This window comes from Sarcophilus harrisii, chromosome 6 (assembly GCF_902635505.1).
Source record: "Sarcophilus harrisii chromosome 6, mSarHar1.11, whole genome shotgun sequence".
Taxonomy (NCBI): Eukaryota; Metazoa; Chordata; class Mammalia; order Dasyuromorphia; family Dasyuridae; genus Sarcophilus; species Sarcophilus harrisii.
The window spans coordinates 60,290,685-60,317,761 of NC_045431.1; positions in this window are offsets into that span (position 1 = coordinate 60,290,685).

Genomic DNA, 27,077 nt, shown 5'->3' on the forward strand with positions numbered 1-27,077 from the left:
AAAGAACAATCGACAGCTTCTATGCAGAAAAAGAGCAGGTCAGCAAACCTGAAGAGACCTCAAACAGCAAAAATGCATCAGACTGTCCTTCTTTACATAATGCTCTCTAGAAGAGGCCATTAAAAGGCTCAAAAGAGTGTTAGAAGAAAAATGGGGAAAGGAAAGAGAACCTTTGCAAGAGAGCAACAACTTCCTGAAATAAGAATTGGAAAAGTAAAAAATTCTACTACAAAGTAGGATTTGTGATTTGGAAAAGACAAAGAACCTGCAAGAAAGTAGGATCCATGAATTGAAAGACAAAGAACACGCAAGAAAGTAGGATCTGTGAATTGAAAGAATAATTCACTAAAAAAAATTAGTGAAATGGAAAAAATTCCACAGACCAAAAATACATTCAAAAACTCAATTGACATATACAGAAAGAAGTAAAAAAGCTATTGAAAAATAATTCTTTAAAATTAGAACTGAACAAATTGAAACTAATGATTCATTGAGACAGCAAGAATCAGTCAGCAAAACAAAAAATGACAAACTGAAAAACCACGAATTATCTACTTGCAAAAACGACAGACTTGGAAAATAGATCTAGGAGATAATCTGAGGATTATTGGACTTTCTGAAAACTGTGATGAAAAAAAGAGCCTAGATACTATTTTACAAGAAATCATCAAAGAGAACTGCCAGATGTAATGAATCAGAAGGTAAAATAGGCATTGAAAGAATTCATCGAACACCTTCTGAAAGAAACCCTAAAATAAAACCCCAAGGAATATTGTGGCAAAATTTCAGAACTATAAGATTAAGGAAAAATTTCAAGCAGCCAAAAAACCATTTAAATACTGAGGTGCCACAATAAGGATCACCCAAGATCTGGCTGCCTCACATTAAAGGAAAGAAGGCCTGGAATATGATATTCTGAAAGGCACAAGAACTTGAGATGCAGCCAAGAATAAACTACCCAGCTAAGTTGAGCATTTTCTTCCAGGGAAGAAGATGGACATTTAATGAAACAAATGAATTCCATTTGTTTCTGAAGAAAAACCAGAATTAAACAAAAAATTTGATTCCAAGAATAGAACTCAAGAGATGCAGAAAAGGTAAAATAACTTTGAGAATTGTATTTGCTGTGGATATACAAAAAGAATACATGTATAATTTGATTGTACTGATATAAACATAAAAAGGGAAGTAGATATGGAAAAGGGATGATGGCAGAATAAGGTGGGAAGGAGGGATAAAAAGAGGGGAACCACATCCCACAAAGAGGCTAAGGAAACTTATCATATCTGAGGGAATTTAGAGAGGGGAGGAACATTGTGTGAATCTTACTCTCATCAGAGTTGGCTCAAAGAAAAATAATTGACATTTGTTTTAGAGAAAATTCTCTCTCGCCTCATTAAAACGGGGAGAGGAAAAGGAAAAGAAAAAAGAGATAAGGGAAGGAAGGGGAAAGACCAAAGGGGAGGGAGGGATTATAAAGAGGATAAGTATCGTGATACAAGAGGGGTACATAAGTTTAAAGGGGAAAAGAGGGTTGGGGAGGCAAGAATAAGAAACACAATCTGGGGTTATTAGGATGGCAGGAAATACAGATTTAGTAATTCTAACTGTAATGTGAATGGGATGAACTCCCCATAAAGAGGGAGGCAGATAGCAGACTGGATCAAAAGTCAGAACCCTACAATATGTTGTTTACAAGAAACACATTTAAAGCAGGGGATGAATAGAGTAAAAGTAAAAGGCTGGAGCAAAATCTATTATGCTTCCAGGTGAAGTCAAAAAAGGGAGCCATCCTATCCTAGATCAAGCAAAAGTAAAATTGATCTAATTAAAAGAGATAAGGAAGGTAACTACATCCTGCTAAAGGTAGCATAAACAACGAAGCAATATCAATATTAAACATATATGCACCAAGTGGTATGGCACTCAACTTCCTAAAGGAGAAGTTAGAGAGTTGCAGAAGAAATAGACAACAAAACTGTAATAGTAGGAGATCCTCAACCTTGCACTCTCAGAATTAGACAAATCAAACCACAAAAACAAATAAGAAAGAAATTAAAGAAGTAAATAGAATATTAGAAAAATTAGGTATGTTGGATCTTTGGAGAAAATTGAATGGAGATAGAAGGGAATATACTTTCTTCTAGCAGTTCATGGAACCTATTCAAAATTGACCATATATTAGGACATAAAGACCTCAAAATTAAATGCAAGAAAGCAGAAATAGTAAATGCTTTTCAGATCATGATGCAATAAAAACTACATTCAACAAAAGTTAGGGGAAATAGACCAAAAAGTAATTGGAAACTAAACAATCCATCTTAAAGAATGATTGGGTGAAGCAGCAAATTATAGATACAATTAATAATTTCACTAAGATAATGACAATGATGAGACATCATACCAAAATTTGTGGGATGCAGCCAAAGGTAATAAGAGGGAATTTTATATCCTTAGAGGCTTACTTGAATAAAACAGAGAAAGAAAAGATTAATGAATTGGCTTGCAACTAAAAACTAAAAAGACCAAATTAAAACCCCAATCAATAATACTAAATTGAAATTCTAAAATTAAAAGGAGAAATTAAAAATATTGAAAGTAAAAAACTATTGAACTAATTAATAAAACTAAGAGTTGGTTCTATGAAAAGCCAATAAAATAGATAAGCCTTTGTAAATCTGATTAGAAAAAGGAGGGAGGAAATGAAATTAGTAGTCTTAAAAATGAAAAGGAGAACTTCCACCAATGAAGAGGAAATTAGAAAATAATAAGGAGTTATTTTGCTCAACTTTATGCCAATAAATTTGATAACCTAAGTGAAATGGATGACTACCCAAAAATACAGACTTCCCAGACTAAAGAGGAAGAAGTAAATTGCTTGAATAGTCCCATTTCAGAAAAAGAAATAGAACAGGCAATTAAACAACTCCCTAAGAAAAAACCCCAGGACCAGATGGATTTATATGTGAATTTTACCAAACATTTAAAGAACAATTGGTCCAATGCTATATAAATTATTTGATAAAATAGGGAATGAAGGAGTCCTACCAAATTCTTCTATGACACAGACATGGTAATGATACCTAAACCAGGTAGGCTGAAAACAGAGAAAGAAAATTATAGACCAATCTCCTAATGAATATTGATGCTAAAATCTTAAATAAGATATTAGCAAAAAGACTACAGAAAATCATCTCCAAGATAATACACTATGATCAAGTAGGATTTATACCAGAATGCGGGTTGGTTCAATATTAGAAAACTATCATATAATTGGCCATGTCAATAACCAAATAACAAAACCATATGATCATCTCAATAGATGCAGAAAGCATTTGATAAAATCCAACATCCATTCCTATTAAAACACTTTAGAGTATAGGATAAATGGACTTTCCTTAAAATAATCAGCAGCATCTATTTAAAACCATCAGTAAGCATCATATGTAATGGAGACAACTGCAACCATTCCTAATAAGATCTGAGTGAAACAAGGTTGCCCACTATCACCGTTACTATTTAATATTGTATTAGAAACGCTAGCTATAGCAATAAGAGCTGAGAAAGAGATTAAAGGAATAAGAATAGGCAATGAGGAAGCCAAATTATCACTCTTTGCCTGATGACATGATGGTATACTTAGAGAACCCCAGAGATTCTAAGCAAAAGTTATTAGAAATAATCCACAACTTTAGAAAGTTGTTGGTTATAAATAAACCCACATAAGTCATCAGCATTCTTATATATCACTAACAAAATCCAACAGTCAGAGTTACAAAGAGAAATTCCATTTAAAGTAACTACTGATAATATAAAATATTTAGGAATCTATCTCCAAGGGAAAATCAGGAACTTTATGAGCAAAATTACAGACCACTTTTCACACAAATTAAGTCTGATCTAACCAATTGAAAATATTAAATGCTCTTGGATAGGGCGAGCAAATATAATAAAGATGACAATATCCTAAACTAATCTATTTATTTAGCGCTATACCAATCAGACTCCAAAAACTATTTTAATGACCTAGAAAAATAACAACAAAGTTCATATGGAAAACAAAAGGTCAAGAATTTCAAGGGAATTAATGAAAAAAATCAAATGATGGTGGCTTAGCTGTACCAGATCTAAAACTATACTATAGAGCAGCAGTTACCAAAACTATTTGGTATTGGCTAAGGAATAGATTAGTTGATCAGTGAATAGATTAGGTTCACGGGATAAAACAGTCACAAATATAGCAACCTAGTCTTTGAGAAACCCAAAGATCCCAGCTTTTGGATAAGAACTACTGTTTGATAAAATTGCTGGGAAAATTGGAAACTAATATGGCAGAAACTAGGCATTGATCCATACTTAACGCCGTACACCAAGATAAGGTCAAAATGGGTTCATGACCTAGGCATAAAGAATGAAATTATTAATAAATTAGAGGAACATAGGATAGTTTACCTCAGACCTGTGGAAGGGGAAGGTTTTTATGACCAAAGAGAACTAGAGATCATTACTGATCACAAAATAGAAAATTTCGATTATACTCAAACTGAAAAGTTTTTGTACAAACAAAACTAATGCAGACAAGATTAGAAGGAAGCAATAAACTGGGAAAATATTTTTACAGTCAAAGGTTCTGATAAAGGCCTCATTTCCAAAATATATAGAGAATTAACTCTAATTTATAAAAATCAAGCCATTCTCCAATTGAAAATGGTCAAAGGATATGAACAGACAATTCTCAGATGAAGAAATTGAAACTATTTCTAGTCATATGAAAAGATGCTCCAAGTCATTATTAATCAGAGAAATGCAAATTAAGACAACCTAAGATACCACTGCACACCTGTCAGATTGGCTAAGATGACAGGAAAAATAATGATGATTGTTGAGGGGATGTGGGAAAACTGGGACATTGATTCATTGTTGGTGGAGTTGGAACGAATCCAACCATTTGAGAGTAGTTTGGAACTATGCTCAAAAGTTATCAAACTGTGCATACCCTTGATCCAGCAGTGTTACTACTGGGATTATATCCCAAAGAGATTATAAAGAAGGGAAAGGACCTGTATGTGCACGAATGTTTGTGCAGCCCTTTGTAGTGGCTAGAAACTGAAACTGAATGGATGTCCATCAGTTGAGAATGGCTGAATAAATTGTGGTATATGAAAATTATGGAATATTACTGTTCTGTAAGAAATGACCAACAGGATGATTTTCAGAAAGGCCGGAGAGACTTACACGAACTGATGCTAAGTGAAATGAGCAGGACCAGGAGATCATTATATACTTTAACAACAATACTAGATGATGACTAGTCCTGATGGATCAGGCCATCCTCAGCAACAAGATCAACCAAATCATTTCTAATGGAGCAGTAATGAACTGAACTAACTATACCCAGAAAAGAACTCTGGGAGATGACTAAACCATTACATTGAATTCTCAGTCCCTATATTTATGACACCTGCATCTTTGATTTCCTTCACAAGCTAATTGTACAATAATTCAGAGTCTGATTCTTTTTGTACAGCAAAATAATGTTTTGGTCATGTATACTTATTGTATCTAAGTTATATTTTAAATATTTAACATCTACTGGTCATCCTGCCATTTAGGGAGGGGTGGGGGGTAAGAGGTGAAAAATTGGAACAAGAGGTTTGGCAATTGTTAATGCTGTAAAGTTACCCATGTATATATCCTGTAAATTAAAGGCTATTAAATAAAAAAAAAAAAAAAAAAAAAAAAAAAAACTAGAATTGCAAAGAAAAAAAAAAAAAAAAAGAATTCATCATCACTTTTGAAAAGAAATTGCCCTAGGAAACTCATGTGAACATTGTTACAAAAGTCTAGAACTACACTCTCCAGGGAAAAGTACTGCAAGCTTCCAGACAAGGAGCAACAGTTAGGATTACTCAGGATATGGCAGCATCTATAAAAAATGATCAGAGGGCCTGTGATGCCATATTCCATAAGGCAAAGGATTTGGAATTGCCACCAAGAATTAAGTACCCAGTAAGACTGAATATCATGTTTCTGGGGAGAATTTGGATCTTCAATGAAGTGAGAGACTTTCAATCAATTCTAGTGGAGAAAAAATGTCAGAACTAAATGGAAAATTTGATCTTCAAACACAAGACTCAAGAGAAGCATAGAAAGGAAAAGAAGAGGAAAATATATATTATTTAAAGTTTAAATTGTTTACATCCCTAGATGGGAAAATTATATCTGTAACTTTTGAGAACTGTATCTGTTATTACAGTAGTTAGAGTTGTCATCACATGGATAGAGTGTGTGGTTGTGAATGGTCTCTGATGTGATAATATCAAAGAAAAACATATTAAGGGAGGAAAGAATTGTACTGGGAGAAGAGGAAAGGGGAGGTATAATAGGACACATTAGATCACATAAAGATGCAAAAAAGAACTATACAAGAGAGGAAAAGAAGGGAAGGGAATGAGCATTGTCTGAAGTTTAATCACATTAGTTTTGACTCAAAGAGATAATAGCTTAATCAATTGTATATAGAAATGCATCATATCCAACAAAAAGTAGGAGGAGAAAGGGGAAAGAAAAGGGAGGGACTGCATAGAAGGGAGAGCAGAAACACTAGCAGAAAGGAATTAAAGAAGAGTGGAAGGGGTGATAGAAGGGAGAACAGGCAGTGATAGAGAGTTAAAAACAAAACACTATTAAGGAAGAAGATGGAAAGAGATTATGAAAGTAAATACAGGGGAAAAATAGAATGGAGGGAAATACAGAGCTAGTAACCATAACTATAAATGTGAATGGAATGAATTATCCCATAAAATTGAAACAAATAGCAGACTACATTAAAAAACAGAACTGATTCTGCACTGGTCTGTGGAATTGTACTCTGTGGTACAATTCTATGTTGTTTGTGGGGTGAAATCTGAAAAGCTTGGAATTTTCTAATCTATTTCACCATCTTCCCAAAATCCTTCCATTTTGGGACTTTCTCCTCAAAGATACAAGAGGAGTTTATCATTTCCTAGTATGGCTCATTTTACAAATGGAAAAAAAAAAGGAAAGAAAACAACAACAACTGGGGCAAAGAGGTCTAAGTGACTTGTCCAGGATACTACAACTAGTAAGTATCTAAGTCCAAATCTGAAATCAGGAAGATGAGTCTTTTTGACTTCATGCTTAGCTGCTAGCTTCCACCCTTTATTTACCCCCTGAGATTTTATCTTCCAGCAAAAAGACAAAGCTTCTCATTATTTTTCTTGGCAAAATGGTTAATGTTGATTTGTATGGTAGTTGTGCTCCATTAAAGGGAAAAATAACACTCATGTGTGCCTCATTACCAGTGATAGATTCTTTTGTTCCCTTACATGATTTCAAAAAGTTATTGGCAGTGTATCCCAACAAAGAAGAATATTTCTCATCATCATTTTTTTTTCATAGATCTCTCACACAACTATCTTTGTAACTAGCTACATTCAGAGAATAGACAAGTAGTTTGGCTGAATTATATTTTTTATTCCTGATTAACAGAACATATGACACAATTTCTATACAATAGTAGGTGTACCTCAATGTAGACCATCAAGACAAAATGAATTTATAACCCTTTACATTATACCCTACCCAGGAGTAAAGTACTGCCTACTTTGAACCCAGTATTGCATCATTTCATATGAAGGAAGTTAAATTAATTCTTTTGAAAGAATTTCATAAAAATGATCTAGTTTTAGTTCTTAAATTAGTATCATTTAACTAGTTTTGACCAAATTTGTTCTCAAAGATGCTCTTTTATTTTATTTTATTTTATTTTTGCTTTCATGCAATAGTGAAAACTGGATTTGCTTCCCATTGATAATGTTAAAAATGGTTCAAATGATTTTATAACTTGAAAACGGTTTTGTATGCAGTTTATATTATGACCAATTTCTTTAATCATATATGAAAAATGAAGGATTTGGGTTTTTTTTGGTAAGAATAAAAAAAACAGTGATAGTTAATTTATAGTTTTATCCTCTCTGGAAGAAATTGACTAGGGGAAGATCCATAATGGGGCAATAATTCACTTCTCTAAGTCTGATGTTATTCAATTGCCTCTTCAAAGTTAGGTATTAGGCACCTAGGGTTATATACAAACCCAGAGTGAAATATTTTTCAGTTTTTTTATAAGAAGTTGCTTACATTTAGAAAGTATTTTAAATCAGTTATTAAGTATGCACATTGTATTTCTGTATACCTCTACCTCTTAACCTGTCATTCATTATAAGGTTTGTGAGCGATCATCAGTAGCCTTTTCCTAGGAGTCATTATTGTATAATAGAAAGATATTTGGGTGGAAAAAGAATTACTAATTTTATTTCTTGTTTTGTTACTTACTAGCAATAAGGCCTCTTGGGCCATATTTTTAAGATTGTATCAGACAATGTCAAAGAAATCATTCTATTTCAAAGATGATCATCTTATTTCCATAACTGACACGTATTTGTACTTTCACATATTAGCTAGCAAACCTCAAAAATAGCCTGAATACACTGGTAAATTTCTCACTTAATTCAATTAGGCAATCATTTAGTAAATACCTACTGTATAATGTTCAAGTATTATGCTTACCAGTGGAGAGTTAAAAATAACAATACAATATCTTACTTCAAAGAAATTACTTTTTACTAGATAATTGCATTCTATTGCTCATCATGAAATTCCTGAGACATCTCTCTCTTATTTGTGAGGCTTCCAAAAACAAAGTATTAGGTTTATAAAACTTCAAAAGGCATTCATTCATCCAATCAAAAAAAAAGGGGGGGGGGGTGTGGGAATTCACTATTCACCTGTGCATTCCGTTTTTATGGTCAAGAAAATCAAAATAAATGAACATTTCTTTCAGATTTCCTAAAACTTTCATAATTGTTTGTATTTACAATGATTTCATTATTGAATAAATTTTTCTCATTCTGCTCACTTCACTCTTCACTAATTTTTAAAAAAATCTTCATAAATTTCTCTGAAATATCCTCCTCCATTACTTCTTATAATACAACAGAATTCCATTACATTTACATATTACTAATATTACTAATTTTTATTAAGCAGTTCCCTAATCGAGGAGTATCCTTTTAGTTTCAAATTCTTTAGATTTATTTCATATCCTGCAACTTTAATAATTGTTTCAATCAGTTGTTTTTTAACTGGCTCTTTTTATCTACATTTATTAATATGCTTTGTTGATTACACATATTCCAGATTACTCCCATTACATGAAAAGTCTCCTGCAACAAAATAAAATAGCTAAGTAAAACTAATAGAGCAGTGACTTTTCTATTTAAAAAAATAACAAAAACAAGCAATTCTTTTTTTCTCACTTCAACCCATTAATTCATTGGGAAAAAAAGAAATAAAAAACAAGTTCCCCCAAGAAAGTATATATACATATACATGCATGTATGTATATATGCACACTTAGACACATAAACATACATATATTGAGACGAACATAGACAGAGACACATATACATATATTTGACTAAAATTGCTAACATATCTTTCAAAATAATATTTTGGATCTATGATTATTACTAATAATTGATTATTACCTCAATTTAATTTTCTTGTTTTATTATAATATGTAGCCTTTCTAGGACTAAAGCGTAGTAGTAATGATGGACATATTTTCTTTGCCTTTGACTTTATTGAAAAAGCCTCTAAAATCATTATCATTACAAAGAATACTGACAATACTTGGCATTATGTCAAGGAAATCTCTATCAATCTTCTTAAAGTTTTAACAGGAATATTATTGTATTTTATCAAAAAACTTATGTATCAATTGATACAACCCTAAATTTGAAGGTTTTATTACTGATCAATTATATTGTTATGCCATAGCTCTCTTTAATTGTGCTGACTTGGTTTCCCTGAACTAGTTTCCTTTGTCTCAGTTTCCTTAACTGTTCTGTCAAATCCCCTTAGTTGTAAAAACCCACTCTGGTCCATTAAGATTGGGAACCGTTTACTCTAAGGTTATAAATTGTTAGCAAGATAAACAAGAGAGCAGAACTCCTGACCCTCCCCTGTCCTCAAGAATTTGCAATATCCCTCTAAAATATTCCAAGATACCTCATTGACATCTTTATCTCTGGGTAGTCAGACATCCTGTCTCTGGGCTTTTAGGAGTTATGGTCTCCCCCCAACCTGACAGAAGCCTTCCCGCTTTTTTGGGTCTTTGTTTCTAGGGTTATTTAAAGAATGGGGCAGCTCCTATTCATTGCTAGATTCTTTGAGATGACAGCCCTGGGACCAACATGGTTTCCTTGGTCCCAGTATATCTTCATCTCTATCTGACTGGATAATTTGAGAAGAGAGTCCTGTCCAGTCAATTATACTCTCCAATTAATAAACTATTGAAAACTCTCTAATCTCTCTCCTGCCTCAGTTTCTCCAGCATTACAATATTTACAATTTCTTCATGTTGAAATAATTCTACATATAACATATAAATCTAACCTGATCATAGTGAATAGTGTTTGTCAAAAGTTGCTATAATCTCCTTGCTAATATTTTATGCAAAAATGCATAATATTCATTAAGGACTTTGTTCTGTAGATTTCTTTTTCTGCTTTGACTCTTTTGTGGTATTGCTATCAAGATTATTCTTGCATCATAGAAGGAGCTAGGTAAAATCACTACTTTGTGTGTGTGTGTGTGTGTGTGTGTGTGTGTGTGCAATTTTTCAATTTATGTAACATTGGTATTGCAATTTAAAAGTATGATAAAATTTAATTGTAAAGTTATCTACTGTTGATTTTTCTTTTTCTTTTGAGATTTCACATATCTTGTTTGATATAATTTTTTTCTTTTGTTAAAGAATAGTTTTTTGTATTTAAAAATTAAATGCAAAGTAAGGGTGAAATGACAAAGAAAGAAAGAAAAACAAAAACAAAAGTTGCCATGTGCCCAAAAGAATATCAGAGCATTCAAATTGTGTAACAATAAATTTCCATTTTAATAAGGTATACATGATAATAGAAAAAAAATTGTATTCATAAGTGTCCATTTTTGCTTTTTTGTAGGTTTTATTTTATTCTTTCCTGTATACATTTTACTTTATTAGTTTTTCCACTTTCTTCTCTCTACCTAAGCAGGCTGGAGTTAAGGACAGAAATATTTATGTATTGATAATTTTTTTCCTTATACTGAGTTGTCTTCCATTTACAGTTTTAGCAAGCATTTATAAAATTTATTTATTTCATGTACATTATCAGATTGTAAATAGATTTATCCATCATAGAAGAAAGCAAAATGTTTGCTATTTAGAAAATTATTTATAGGGTGTGTATTAACATTTTTCTAACTTATTTTTAATTAACCATTGTCTAATGATTTATCTGTATTACATTTTAAGCTGTTTTTAATATCATTTATTTATTTATTTTACTTTCAATATTAGTAAAATCAACCTTGGTTTTCAGTATTGGTATTCTGGTCATTCATTGGAGAGTAATTTGGTGATTTTCTTGTTTTGTTATTTAGTTGTTCAAATCTTTGATGAGGTCCTTTTTTTCTCTCTTATTGATAAAAAAGTATTGGGAAGGATAATTTTTCCCTAAATATTACTTAAGCTGAAAGTTTTCTTATTTTTCTCATTAATTTTAATGAGACTATTTGTCAATTCCAAGTTTTTTTTTTCACATTCCAACATTCTTTAGGACCTAGTTATTTAGTCCACAGTTAATTTTTAATCTTTAATTCAATGGGGGAAATCGTCTTATATCAATGGAGTAAATAAGAAATGGGGAGAATGAGCAAAACTTAAAAGTTATTCTTATCTGAATTTATTTCAATTTTGAAAATATATCTACATTCTTAGGTACATAAATTAATATTATCCAACCAAGAATTACAAGGGAATAAATGATAAAACTATAATGAGAGACTTCAAATTATCCATGTCAGAGATAGACAAATTAAGTCATAAAATAATAATTTAAAAATGAGTTAAGGATATTAGTAGAATTTAAGAAAAAATATGTATATATGATAGTATATAAATAATAAATAAGATATATTTCCTGGAAAATACTAATGAGAATGGGAGCATTCACAAAAATCAATCATGTATAAGATTATTTTGAATAGTCAAAAATTCAGAAAATAAAAAATCATAAATACATAAAACACAGGTTAAAAATCATTTGTATATCAAATAATCTAATCTAAAAAAAATGACTCAAAGAATGTCATAGAAAATTAATAATAGCATTAAAAGCAATGCAATAATTTGATAACACACCAAAATTTATAAGATGAAGCAAACCAATATTTAGGGGAAAATTCATATATTTAAATGCTTTTATCAGTATATAAAAAAGAAAAAGTTGATAAACAAATTGGTCATATATTTACAGAAATTAAAAACACGCAGATAAACACCAATATAATACTAAAAATCAAAGGATAGATAAATAAAACTTGAAAACTTAAAAATAATAGTAGTGAATACAAGAAAAACCTGATTTAAAAATAAAAACAATAAAATAGATAAGTGCGTATTTGATTTTTACAAAAGAAAAAAGGAACAAATTATAGCATAAAATAAAAAGAATGAATTCACAATTTAAATTGAAATAAAATATATTCTTATATGTTATTTTACTTAATTTCGTGTCAGAAATGTATTAATCAATGGGAAATGGATGGATTTAATTAAGAAGTTATAAATTAACTAAGAAAAACATTCAAAAGGACACATGAATTTATAAGTGAATTATAACAAACATTTAAAGAATAATTAATTGTAATTAGACTAAACAAACACAATTGCTTTATATATATATATTTAAAAAACACATATATGTATATGTAATATATGTATTTATATATGTAAAGAAAATGCTCCCTAACATTCCTTCTTTAATATATGTATTATTTTTGTATCTAAACTAGGGAGAATCAAAACAGAGAAAGCATGCCCAATGAATACACTCCTAATGAATAATGATGAAAACATTTTAATAAAATGAAAATAAAAATGTTACAACAATGTATCACATATATTGTATGCTATGGCCAAATTAGATTTATACAAGAAATACAAAATTTATTCATTATTAGGAAAAACATAAACATTATTGACCATATCAATAAGCATTGAAAAAACACATAAGAATGCACAGAAAGATAATTATCTCAGATGTGGATTTTTAAAAATAAAATATAACATCCTTTCTCATTAAACACACATAGACACACACACACACACACACACACATACAAACACACACAAGAAAGCATAGAAATCAATGAAAATATTCTTAATGATATGTAATATCTACTTAAAATGACATCAAAGTTTTATCTCTAATGTAGAGTAGAAGCCAATGTTGTTTTTTGTTGTTGTTGTTTTAAAAAGAGCAGAGATAAAACAAGGATATCTATTATTGTCATTGTTATTCAATTTTTTCCTAGAAATGGTATCTATTAAAATTAAACAAGAAAGTATGTGAAAAATACAAAATAAACAAAATAATGAGTAAATAAACATAAGCAATGAGGAAAAATAAACTATAATTACAGATGATGTACTTGACTCAGAGAATCTCTGAAAATCAAATAAAAGGTTACTGGAAACAATTAACTTCAGGAAAGTTTAAGAGTATAAAATTTACCTATACAAATTTTCAGTCTTTCTGTATATTACCAACAAAACCAAACATTAAGCGATGGAAAGTGATATATAATTTACAATAACTGCAGACAGAACAAAATAATTACAAGATACAAACAAGAACCCTAAAAATATAATTGCAAAATACTTCATATAAACACAGATTTAAATTAATGGTTTATTAACTACTCTTAGGAAGGCCAAGGCAGTGTAATAAACATGACAATACCACCTCTTTATAAGCAATTAATATTCCATTAATTGTTTAGATCTTTATTTGAGTGTGTAAGTGTATTATAATTATATTCATATAGTCCTTGTATTTCTCTTGACAGGTAACCTCACAATTTTTTAAACTGTCTGCTGGTCTTTTAAATGGAACTTTTTTTCTGCTATCCAATTTTGATTTCATATATATATATATGTGTGTGTGTGTGTGTGTGTGTGTGTGTGTGTATGTATATATATATATATATATATAGTGCATTTGTGTGTATGTATAAAACAAATATATGTACAAAGTATATTGAATGGACTGAAAAGGAGGTCTTACTACTCACGAGAGTATACAATACAAATATGTTTGGATGCATCTGTAAAGATAGTTGGTCCTTTAAAAGGAACTTTAGAAACCTTTTTAAGAATCCATTGCCAATTATATAATAGTCAGGTTATCTTTAATGGAGACTCATGTGAAAATTTGGAGCTGTCGCTAATAAAATTTGCCACTCTGGGATGCTTGACAGCATACATTAATTTGTGCATTGATATAAAAGGTGTATATCTTGTCAGGTCTTATCCCAGATAATTGTACTGCTCACTTAATGGCCTTTAATAAAATTCTAGCCACAATTACTGGGTAAGGAGTAAAGCTTTGTTCTGACTGTGCTGGGAGATTCACCCATTCTATCACACTGTCTCCTTGATGAAGAACTGTTGTGGGTGCTTCTTTTGTAGTAAAAAAAAACTGATATTTCCAAGGGTTTTTGAGTGATCCTTTCAACCATATTGGATAAAGCCAGTTCAACTTCTCTTAGAGCCTCTTAGGCTCTTTTGTAAGCTGGCACGGTGAGTCTAAAGGACTGTCTCCCCTTAAAATGTCATATATTGGTTGCATTGATAGGTAGTCAAGCCTAACACTGGACACATCCATTGGATATCTCCTATCAATTTCTGAAAGTCATTTAAGTTGTTTAGCTTCTCTGTTCTTAAGGAAAGGTGCCAAAATGTAAAGTCCAGCCTAGTTCCCTAGAGGCCTCAGGATCAGCCAGAGTCAGGATAAGTAAAAGTCCTTGCTCTTTAAGTGGAGAAGTGAAGGAGACAAACTGCCAGGAGTTTTGCCAAAGATTTCTTCATGAATTCTGGAGTCCAAAATCTCCACACCTTTCTCCTCCTCCTCCTGTTGCCAAGTGAGTCTGGCCTCTATCACCCCATCCTCTAATTATTGTCTATAATTATATTTACACCAAACATTGAACCAGCATCAAAGATGAAAAGGGCCATTTATCCAAACATATGCTAATAAAGTCATCTTATTTCCAATGGGTAATTAACCTTAAGTGCTCAGTTGTCTGATTCAAATGCACCTATTCAAGGTTTCAACCCTTTACAAAAGTATATATATATGTATGTATATATATATATATACATACATATATATATATATATAAAACACATAAATGTATATACATACATATTGATAATTTAATTCATTTATCTTATATCCTTCAAATTTGTTAAAGTTGTTCATTGTTTCCACTAGTTTTTAAGGTTTTCCAATTTATCATGGGCTATCTCCAGTTGAGCTATATCTTCCCATTGGACCCAGATGGCTGTGGAGGGAAAAGTGAGGCACAGTCCTCTCTCCCTAAAATCCAATTAATTTGCATATCATGGAATTGCCTTTTTGATGCCATAGTCCTCTTTGAGAATGAAGGGAAAAAAATAATTTTTAGTTTACTTTCTAGGATTCTCTAAGTATATCTTGATATCATCAGCTGTTAAATTTATTTGTTCCCTCTTCTAATTCCTTCAAATTATTTTTTCTTGTCTTATAGCTATATTTAGTAAAAACTAAAAAAAAGTGGTGATAGTGAACAGTCTTACTTCACCCTGATCCTGGCTTTTAGTTCAATCCCATTAATTATAATGTTTGTTAATAATTCTATATTGATATTCCTCACGATTTTAAGGAAAACTCAATTTATTAATATTATTTCTAATGTTTTTAATATGAATGCATTATATTTTGTCTTAAGGTTTTGTCCCCATATATTAAGATAATCAAAGGATTTCTGTTATTTTGTTATCACTGAAGTCAGTTGTCTGATAGTTTCCTAATAGTGGATTTGCCTTGATTTTTTGGTATTAATTTCATTTGGTCATAACATACAATGTTTATGATATATGACTGTAATCTCCTTTCTAGACAATTTATTTTAAAATTTTGCATCAATATTCCCTATGGAAAGTAGTGTGTGGTTTTTCTCTTTTTGATTTTCTTAATTTAGATCTCAGAACTATATTTGTGAGATAAGATGAATTTCACAAGACTCATTTTTTGCCTATTTTTTCCAAAAACTTCATGTAGTACTTTATTTAATTAGTTTTTAAATGTTTGAAAATATTCACTTGTTAGTCTATCTACTTCTGTGGATTTTTTTCCATCTTAGGAAACTATTTACAATTTGCTTAATGTCTTTCTAAGATAGGAATATTTAAGTATTCTATTTCCTCATCTTGTAATCTGTGTACTTTGTATTAATCCATTTCACTTAGATTGTCAGATACATTGAAATATAATTTAACAAAATAAATTGTAATAATTGCTTTAATCTTATTCTCATTGGTGATAGTTATTCTTTTCACTGATACTTGTAATTTGATTTTTGCTTTCTTTTTTATATCAATTCAATAAAAACCATTTATTTTATTATATTTTGTAAAACAGATCTTAATTGTATTTAGTCCAATTTTTCTTTCACTTTTCTTACTTTTTTGATTTACAGTACTTTTATTTTGATGTTTAATTTTGTTTTCCATTTTTAAATTGCATACAAAAATCATTGATCTATTTTTTTTTCTATTTCATTGATGGAAGTTTTATTGATATAAAATTTCCATTAAGTATTGGTTTAATTACATCCCACAAGTTTTGGTATGTTACCTCATGGTTGTTATTCTCTTTAGTTAAATTATTGTTTCTTTTATTTATGTTTTGATTCTTTTTTTTTAGGATTATCTTTACCTTCTGATAATTTCAATCTATGCTTCCATGGGACTTTATTGAAAGTATCTTTTTTTAAAAATCTTTATGTAAAGATGTCCGAAAAGAATCAATTTAGTATTCTCTTTTTTCCTGCATTTGTTTGTGAGGTATTTGTGGCTTAATACATGGTATTTTTGGAGTGTGGATACTATGTAAAGATTAGAAAAATAAATGGTCCTCTTGATGTCTCTTCAATTTCCTATAGAGGTCTATTATTCCTAAATTTTCTAAAATTCTATCAGTTTTTTATTCATTTCTTTTTTTATTTTATAATTTGAATGATTTAGTTTTTAGAAGAGAAAAGTTGAATTCCCCAAGTTGTATAGTTTTGCTGCATATTTTCTCCTATAAATTATTAATTTTTCCTTTAAGAATTTGGCTTCTATGTCATTTAGTGCATATATATATATATATATATATATACACACACACACTCATACACATTTATATATATAAACATATATATAGACACATATGTGTGTTATGTATATATATATATATATATTATATATATATATATATATATATATACACAATGTGTGTGTGTATATTCAATGTTACTTCATTGTTTATGTTATCTTTTTTGGAAAAATGTAATTCACCTGCTTATCTCTATTGATTAGATTATTTGCCTTTGCTTTGTGTAAGATCATGATTGTAATCACTGCTTTTTATTTTTTTTAACCCAGCTGAAGCATAGTTGATTTTCTACTCTAGCACCGTATTTTTACTTCATGCTATCTTGTTTCAAGTGTGTTTCTTACAAACAATTTATTATTAGATTTTGGTTTCTAATGTATTCTGCTATCTGCTTCCATTGCATGAATGAGTTCATCCCATTCATAATTAATATAACTGTGTATTAATCTCCAAAATATTTTCTTGTTGGTCCTTCCCTCTCTTTTCACTATATCTCCTCCTTAAGCTTGTTTTAATTCTAATTATTTCTTTTCTTCATCTATTCTCTCTATCATTCCACTCCTTCTTTATCCCTTTCTTTTTCCATTTATCCAATTGATAAAATATATATTTTATGCCTATACAAATTTTACATAGTATTTGCTCTTTAGATCTTTAGTTCTGAAGATGATGTTCAATCACTGACAGATACTCACCTCCCCTCATTTTTCCTTTCACTATAATAGCTCTTTCTTGGGAGCCTCTTCTATATAAGGTAATTTTTCCCAATCTTCTCATATCTTTCTCCAAGTGCATCCCTCTTTCTTACTTGTTTTTTAGATACCCTTGTATTGAGTAATTATTTTTTTAAAGAAAGTATATTAAAATTACAAAATCAGGAAATTTTGGAAGTAGAAGAACTAATATTTCCCATCCAGGGAAATACCACCTACCTTTAGACTCCACTTAAGAAGATCACAGCATTTCCTGAGACATCTACTTCATCTGTAGGATAGGTCTTGTAATATCTGGGCGGTCCTCTACAAGTTCTGATTGTTTAGAAGTTTTAATTTGTTTTGTTTGTTTCCCCTCCAATATACAATCTAATTTTTTGTCTTTGCAAAATTCAGTTATTACTCCCAGTTTTTTTTTTCTTTTCTGAAGCCATAGTATATTATTGATCTTTCTCCCATTCAACAGCCTATCATATAGATTAAAAACATTTGGATCCCCTTAATCTTCACTGATTTATATAAACATCTACCACCTTTCAAATAGCACGTTCTATCCACTTTTAAAAGCTATGTTTTCTTTATTTCATTCATTCTCTTTTCCTTCCTACTAAAGCTTGGACAATGAGATCCAGAGAGAATATATGTATTATCTTACCTTGCTGAGAACCAGATTTTTCATGTCACTTCCCAGTCACTTACAAAACATGCTGTTAGGGAATGTATCTAATCCTCTCCCTTCACCATTTCTGCCTTCACAATTTTCAACCCCCATTAGATTGTGAGCTCCTGGAGAGAAAGGATTTTCCTGTTTGTTTGTATTTATGCCCTGGAATTTATCATTGTATATATTCATCTATTAGCCAATCTCTTCATCCTTTCTTTCATTCAAATGCCTTCCATGTGCCATCAAGTCAACCCTTTCCACCACTGAGATTGCTGCTCTCTGTATAATGTACATTATAATTGTTTTTTTTTAATTGATTCTTCAAGAACTGAATTCAATGCTTTAGATGCAATCTGTCTACACAGATTTATCAGGTGTTTAATATGAGCCAGGTAATGTGCTAAGAAAATAAAGAAAAATATGTATAACACCCATGCACTTAAGAAGCCCAAATTATAATAAGGAAAACAGCAAGTAAGAATATATATAATGTAACTGAAGACAATTTTCAAAAGATGGCACTGGGGGAGAGGAAGAGGTGAGAGCTATTATGCCTGGAGGCTAGATATACTTTAATTGTTTTGTTTGTTTGTTTATAAGAGACAGAGAATGCCACCTCACACCTTTAACTCATATTGTGCTTACAATCCACTATAGAACCCAGAACATTATCAAATCAACTGTTTGACTATGCCTTCTCCCACTTTTCCTTTTTACTTATAAACCTAATTGTAACTCAAGATTAAGACTCATTTATCCCTAATACATTTTATCTTGTGGCCTATTAAGAAAAATTTTAGATCATGATTCTTCCATCTAATTTGTCATTTTAACTATATGGATCATATTTCAACTTACTTTATAGAATCTTAGTTCCTATATTTTAACTAGTCCTCCTAAGAAATACTTTGAAGTTTCCACAATTTGAAGAGGAACCATTTTCACTATTCTCAGAGCACTAATATGAATCAATTGGCCTGAGCCAAAATAGAGTCATCTGTTCATGTTTCTAGTAGGTCTTGATCCCAAAGAGATCATAAAAAGGGGAAAAGAACCCACATGTGAAAAATGATTGTAGCAGCACTTTTTGTAGTGGCAAAGAATTGAAACTAAGTGGATGCCCATCAGCTGGGGGATGGCTGAATATGTTATGATATATGAAAGTAATGGAATATTACTGTTCTATCAGAATGATCAATAGAGTGATTTCAGAAAGGCCTGGAGAGATTTACAAGAATTGATGCTAAGTGAAGTGAGTAGAACAGGAAGAATATTGTACACAGCACCAATAGGATTATGTGATGACCAATTCTGATAGAGTTGTCTCTTTTCAATGTGAGATAATTCTGGCCAGTTCCAAGAGGTTTGTGATAAAGAGAGCTGTCTGCAACCAGAGGGAGGACCATGAAAACAGAATGTAGATTACAATACAGTATTTTTGTTGTTTGCTTGTTTTTTCCCTTCATTTTTTTTCTTTTTTCATCTGATTTTTCTTTTGCATAATGATGAATGGTAAAATATATTTAGAAGAATTGCATATACTTAACCTATATTGGATTATTTGCTGTCTGGGGGGGAGGGGGGGAGGGAGGGAGGGAGGGAGAAAAAAGGAGCAAGGGAGAAAAAATTAGGAACACAAGATTTTGCAAGGGTGAATGCTGAAAATTATTTTTGCAAGTATTTTGATAAATCAAAAGCTATCATTAAAAAAAAAAAGATTTATCTGCTCATTAGAAAATGATTTTGTTAGTGTGAAAACTATCTTTACCCTACATTTTGTGGTAAATATTGTACTACAGTCCTGTGAGGACATTTGTGAAAACGAATTGTTTAACTTGGGCACAAGGGATGTGTATATGTGTATGTTTGTATATGTGTGTGTGTGTGTGTGTGTGTGTAATAAATACAGGCTAGGTTCCTGGAGGGCCTTGGAGCAGCCAGAGTCAGGATAAATTAAAGTCCTTGATCTTTAGAGGGAGAAGTGAAGGAGGAAGGCAAACTGTCACAAGGCTTGCCAAAGATGTACCCTGAATTCTGGAGTCCAGAGTCACCAGTCTCTCTCATCGTCCTGCCACCAAGTAATCCTAGCTTCTCTCCCTCTGCCCTCCAATTCTTGCCTATGATTATCTTAACACCAAACACTCAGCAAGCACCAAAGGTGAGAAGAGTCATTTATCCAAATATAATGCTAATAAAGTCATTGTGTCACATTGAATATTTAATTAGCCTTAAGTGCTATGGTGTCTGATTCAAGCATACCTTTTTGGAGTTTCAGCCATCTACTTGTGTGTAAGTATAGATATAGGTAGCTCACTTTCTTTAATTTTGGTCAATTAGGATGGATAGATGATAAAAACATAGAATTTTTATGTATTTTGTCATAGACACAGAGATCAGAATTCTAGTCCCTATGTATAACATTACTGTATAATTTTTAAAGAACATTCCTGTGTATGGAATTTTGTGCCTAGTCTAAATCTAGGTCCAGTAGTATGGATTATGCTGCATCCCAGTTTTAGCACTCAAAAGTCTAACTCATAAAATAAAAGTATTTTAAAGAGTTTTTAGGGGGACAAGGGGAAAAAAATAAACAAGAGAACTTAAATAATTTATCCTATGCCACATGGTAACACAAGAGGATATAAATTCAGATTTTGGATTCCAAACATGAGAGAATTTTCATTACAATCCCCTGAATGCCCAGTTTGATTTGCCATTTCCAAAATGATTCCAAACATCTACCACACAAAAGTATCATTATATTTAATACTCAAATCAAAAGAGATTCATTCTTCTGTTGTAATTCTTTAAGATTCCCAGTTGGGAGATCCAGATAGTCCTAAGAAAAGTGATGTATTGAGACACCAAAACCTTATAATGAACTAGTATGAGAGATTATATTAATCTCCAGAAAGATTGTGGTGATATTAATGTAATTGTTTGTCTTTGGAAAAATAAGGTTTGGCATTGGGTTTGAAAGGTGATTTTGTCTGTTTGGAAAATGTTCTTAACTTTTGTACTGCAGCTCCATTAGGTCATCTATGAAAACTCGCAATTTAGCATGGATACATGAGCACAGTTCTAAATTAATGTAGACAGAAAAATGAATCATAGCACTGGATAACTAATAATCCTAAACTCATGTAATAACAGGTCCCTTATTCTTTCCATTAGCTCTCCAGTACCAAGTTAGTCTGATAAAGATGAAGAAACAATTCAGACAGCTACCACGAACACTTCAGTCCCACATAACAAGTTGGGAATTTATCCTTTATTATGTTGAGTCTGCTATTCAAAGACATCCCCTGAATCTTTCTGTTTTTAATTGCACAAGGGATATGTTTTTTGTGCAATGATAGCTTTTCTGGAAATGAAGTTATAACACAGACGATGTGAAAATTTACAAGGTGCTAATGAGCTTTCTTCAAACACCACAAATTATTTAAGTAACTTAATTCTGTTGTTATTTTTACAGTGTCAGAGGAGCTTTCACACTAGCATGAGGCAACAACATAATTTATTTCTCTGTTTTCAAACTTTTCTGTTTAAATCGAAAACATAAGCATAATGTCAGAGAGAGTGACGTTAATTTATTTCTATCAAATATTCCTATATGAAACGTGTATTTTCTTGTTCAAGGTGAAATATGAAATGTAATGAGATCAGTAACTTTAATCTCAAATATTTAAGCTTTGCACCACAAACTTAGCCCCAAAGAATATTGTAGAGTGAATGTGAATGTCATGGGTTTAGAGATACTTTCTATACCTAGTGATGATATTTCTTGTTTCTACATGAAATATTCTTGCACTGCTTTTTTGCTCTGAAATGTAAAGATATGGAGATGATGTTGCTTACTTGAAGACAAGGCCAACACAGTGTAAGTTCTGACAGATTTGGACAAGTCACATATGCACTTTTTGAAAAATAGTGTCTGTTGTCCAAGAACCAATAGAATTAAGTTTTGATTGACCTATCACTAAAATGTTTTCTACTGTATTTTTCTTCAGAAATTTATTGCTAAATGATTAACTAGCATTTTGAAGGAATTAAATGTTACAATGAAAGTATGCCAATAAAGTCTCTAACGTCCTTGACTGCTCCTGAATTGCAAGAACTAGCCCAAATATGAGTGAAGATGTATTGTTGATGGCTTTATGGAGAAAGAGAATCTACTTCAAATTTGAGTAATATTGGAGGACTAGGTCTGTTTCTGTATCATTTAGATCCCATAGGATGCTAGAGAAGCTTGTGTACCTTATGGTAAAGTTGAATCCCTAAATTTAAGCTAGAACCAATTTCACTGTTTTCATATCTTTAGTGAGTAATGATGGAGTCACTGGTGCTGACTGTTTTAACCATTCGGACCTGAGATACACAGCTGTTTATTTTGCCTAGATATGAAAACCTTGATGGAATAAACACCTGACCAAGAACACAATTCAATTTTTCTTGTGTCTTTTCTACTCTTGGATATTCAGCATTATCACAAGCAAGCCTAATAGGTTAGGTGCATAATCAAATGCAATTCAATGGAACTCCACCTTTTAAAATCTCAAAATCTAGGAGGGAAAATGGAACCTTGTCTGAATCATGCACAGCACATATAAAATTCAGATTTTGAAGAATCCTTAAAGAATCTCTAGTCCAACCCATTCTTGAAGAGTACATTTTATAACATCCCTTACAAATGTCATCAGGGATTAGCGGAAAGCTTCATATCTGAAACTTTCTGATAAAGTTACTAACATCCACTGTATCCCAAGGCAGTCTTTAAAAAGAGCTCTAATAGTGAGGACATCTCCTCTTATACCCCATTTAAAATTCCTTCTCTGCAATTCTCAGTGATTATTTCTAATGCCATTTGTAGAATCTTGTAGGAACTTGGAAAAAGTGATAATTCTAGACCTACAAAAATGAGGCCTGCTTTGAACACTTCTACCTTATGGGCTTAGATCCCAGAATAGCTATGGTATTATATTGAAAACAAATCTACAAAGTCTTAAATAAGCAAAGACTGTATGTATAAATATTGTGCTTTCCATACATTTACATAGTCATTTTTCAAATGTATCTAGATATTGTTGTGATTAGTAATATTGATTTAAGAGCAATACTAATTTCAGAGTACCCTTTTTAGTGAACTTCCTAAATGGAAAAATGCAAAATATAACCATATGGAGTAGAGACATTTATTTAAATATATATTTAAAACTTATAAAATAATCAGTAATTACAGATAAAACATATCTCTTCCTTTTTGTTGCTACTACCTGCAGAAGTTGTTTAGCCACCACATTTTGTAGGAGCATTCTATCAATTATATCATTTTCTTTGATCCACTTAAGATATAGACACAAGGTGATGAAGAGAAGACAGCTTACAAACTTATCACTAGTTTCTTTAAGTAATCCTTTGTAGTATAGCACAGACCCTCCTTTATGGACACTTCAGCTTACTAAAATCCTTCTTAATATATAGTAGTCCCACCTGAATATGAGGTTTCAGATGAAATTTAACCAAAACAGAATGGAGAGGATTTATCACTCTGAGAACTATCCCTTTTATATTGCCATCCAATAACTAGTTAGCATTTTGGTCTCCTTTATTTAAATACTAGAATACACTGAATTTGCAGTATTCAAAATACCTCAAATCGTTTTTTGCTTTTTTTTTAATATACACGTTGCCTCCACAAGTTTCTTCCATTGCTTATATGCTAATAGTTCTTCAAAAGTATCATTCAGCCAATTAGCATTCATTAGTTGCCTACTATGTGTCAGGCAAAATGCTAAAATATGGAAGGTTCAGATTATAAGGAAACCCATTGTCCTATAGGATATCGCTTATATGATTCATGTAGAATCCTGCCTTTACTTATAATTTTGAACATTTATTTTATTTCATAAGCGTCACCACATTTATGAACATATGTGCTGTGAGTACTTCAGTTCAGGTTTTTGGACAAGGCCCATGATGTAGCACTTTGCCTTGATATTGCTGCTCTGAGAACAGATGGTAATTCCTAAATTGATATATAGCTATGGGAATTTTTCAGAAACATTTACAATCATGAATGCAAAAATTTAAAAACATATATTACATGTAACATGTAATATACATGATGGATGTATAAATTCTCAGTGTTTATGGAGGTATAATTTAACACATATAAATTAGGTAAATGCTTTGATAATACTGATGACAATTTAATCTTAAATTTTTCCAGATTCTTTTCTTTTTCTTTTCTTTCTTTCTTTCTTTCTTTCTTTCTTTCTTTCTTTCTTTCTTTCTTTCTTTCTATCTTTCTTTCTTTTTACAATTTTCATCTTCAGTGTCAACTTGGTACTATTGGTATGCTGTAATGGGCTGAGGCTTGAATTGATGCACTGAGGTCCCAAGCACATGAGGCTAAATAATAATTGGACTATACTCTATTAATATACATGCTTGGATAAAGAATGGCCCCCACCCACTCTCTGTGCAAGTCCTGATGTGTTGTATAGGAAATGACGATTTTGGTGGGTGGAGGCAGAGAGACAGGAAGAGAGGCTGGGAGAGATTGGGCCTGGGTTCTATGCTGGTAGCTGATGGTCGTGTGGCTTCTGGTCTAGCTAGCTTCTTGACTCAGCTGCACACATTGCTATCGCCAATTCTCTTCCACCTCTGATCTTTCTTCACTGAGAATAAAGATTGACAATTTCCCCCTAACCTGAATTCCTGACTCCGGCTGATTTTAAAATACGCAGTCATCACATTATGCCATGTCTGTCATCTTAAATTTGGGTGGAGAATTCCTGATTTACCCTACTTAAAAATGATAGAGTTATTTTGACTTCAGCAATCTTATGATCTTATAGACATGGGGGGGGGGGTGCTACAATGATACAAATCCCAAAGCATCTATACCTTTTCTTGCTATGCAAGTGTTGTCTAAATCATCCCAGAAATTTTTCATGAGAACTTCTCTACCCAAAATATTGATATCCATTCTCAAGGTCTTTTGATATCCAGTGGACCAACTGATTATAGATTATAGATGTCATACTGGAAGGGATGTAGAATCTGAAGAGACCAACAATCCTATTTTTTTAAATAGATGAAACAAGAAATTTAAAAATCCAAGAACATAAAAAACTTATCCATGGTTATAGAGACATTAGGAATCAGACAGAGAACTTTCAACCAAGGAGATCTGATTCAATATAGATTATCCTACATTTTTATTACATTATCTCCTAAATGTTTTTTTTCCACTTAACAGACTGTCTCTGTGGATATTCTTTCAACTTTTTTGCTGTGAAATTCTTTTTTTATGTCAAATTATGCAGCCTACTCACACATGTTATATCATTCTCCATCATGTTTTAGAAAATCCACACCATAATTGTTCACAGAATCATTCAACATATCTCAATCAAAATAGATTTCTAAAATATGAACTTTTAACATATTTTGATTGTTGTTTGTAATTTTTCATTCTCAAAAAGGACTAAAAGATAGCACTATGTTATAGTGTAGGTGTACTGTGTCTGTGGCTCATCAGATTAATATGATCTCAGAAGGCTGTACAAAGGTTAGGCATATATAGACCATAAGAATATTTGGAGTGGAGATATCTAAATGTGAGTCTCTAATGTTTCTTTTGAACTAATGAAATCTTGCTTTGTTCACAGATCATAGTATCTTCTTTGATGTTGTCATGTTGGATAGTTTTCTGACAGCATTTCCCATGTAATATAATAAATGCCAGAGTTCTTCAGAAAGAACTTGAGCATGTTCATACTTCTTCTGAACTTCATGTGAAAACTTATCTTATGTGAGTTCTTCATAAAATAGATTTTGCTTTTTTTAGGCAAATATATATTTAATGTTCAAAAAATGTGGCCAACTCATTGGAGTTCCATTTTCTGTAGTAGGGTTTGAATGCTTGGTAATTTGGCTCAAAAAGGGCTTCATTGTCTGGCAACTTAGCTTGGCAGGTGATCTTCAGAACGGAACTTCCCAAGACAATTCAAGTAGAAGCTACTCAGTTTCATGGCATAATGCTATTATACTTTTTAGTTTTCACAGGCATACAGCAATAAGATCAGCACAACAACTCTGTAGACCTTCCATTTTGTTGTATTTTAGTTTCAGAGTCTGCATCGAGTGCAAAATCATCCACAAACTAACTACTTTCCCTTGACTTTAATATTGGCTTGTAGCCTTTTCAAGTTAAATAAATTATTGGCTTGTAGCCTTTTCAAGTTAAATAATTTATCATCACTGTGATAGCTGAGCTTTATGCTTTTCATCTTTGTTGAAGACATCTGAAAACATTGTAGAAAACATCATGCTAAAAAACCTGGGAGCAAGCATAAAGTCTTGCTT